Source organism: Atta colombica, unplaced genomic scaffold (assembly GCF_001594045.1).
Source record: "Atta colombica isolate Treedump-2 unplaced genomic scaffold, Acol1.0 scaffold76, whole genome shotgun sequence".
Lineage (NCBI taxonomy): Eukaryota > Metazoa > Arthropoda > Insecta > Hymenoptera > Formicidae > Atta > Atta colombica.
In genome coordinates, this window is record NW_017259568.1 from 357,622 (window position 1) to 359,073 (window position 1,452).

Genomic DNA, 1,452 nt, shown 5'->3' on the forward strand with positions numbered 1-1,452 from the left:
AATAATATAAATCGTGAAATTTATGGTCATCAAAGTTGGTTGTATATCTTTTTGTCTGATCAAGGGCTGTACGTTGGCTATATCGGTATAGTATGTCACAGCAATAGTCCTTGTATTCTGTAACTCGTTATGACAGCAACGATATTGTTATATTGTCGTTGTGCAAGATTTTATACATGATAAAAAAGTTATGCAACGAAATATAACGATGTCATTACTGTCATAACGAGTTGCAGATATATAAATTCGCAATCTCAGTTATTTAACATATTATTATAATTAGGATCATATTTGAGAAACGTATCTACCCTTATTAGATTTTTTACTAAATCGAAATCCCATATCATTACTCTATAGCAAAAATAGAACACTTTTTATTCTAATCCCATTTTCAACGTTTTGTCTAGTATATTTAAATATCTCATTCCTGATGTAAGTGAAAAATAGATTGTGCTCGCTTATATTCTCCTCTAGTTGCCTACTACATGAAGTAGGGTGATCCAATTGGGGTTCGAATAGCTCAACGTGGTGGCCTCCCCTTTGAGTTCCCGCTGCGATCAATACTCACGCCACGATTCCAAAGCCAAGCCAAGCTACCGCCGATTCTCCATACTGAGGTTTTCGTGATGCGAGAATGTCCTTGACAACGATATAAATTGCCGTCGTGAAGTCTCGCGACTGTAGAATACGATAGAATGCAAAAGTTGTATCTAAATCTACGCTATAGACTACATTATCGTTAACTTTTCCGTAATAATGTCGAGCAACTAATAGTTTATAAGTTATAAACACAGCAGAATATGAAGAGAACAAAAATCGAACATTATAATTTAATTTTGTCACGACGCGACTGGAGCGTTGCGTCACGCATAGTTCAGTATATCGCATTTACTGTCTTGCGAGGAAGAGGAAATAAAATTATCCTCTGATAACCTCTCTCTTTTTTTAAATCTCTTTCGACTATCGTGTGCATGCACAAATGTTATGCGAAATAATTATAATGAAAAAGCTTGATTTTAATAAGATAATATTTTACAAATATGCTCAAAGAGATTTCTTTGACAAGTTTTGTACTCTTCTAACTAGATCTTTTTTCCTGGATTCTCCACGATTATTCGATCCGCATATGTTTCAAAAGTAGAATAATAAAAAAAAAGAAAATTTTTACCGCGCAACATATTCTTTTGAGTCACCCTATATGTACATACGCGCACGCGCATCTATCGAGCAACGGGAAGCTCCCATCCGCAACGAGCGCGCGAACACACATACGCATACAAATATCCAAGCGTACAAAGCGCGCGCGCGCACACACACACACACCACACACATACACACCACACACATACACACCACACACACACAACACACACATACACACCACACACACACACACACACACACACACACACACACACACACACACACACACACACACACACACACACACAC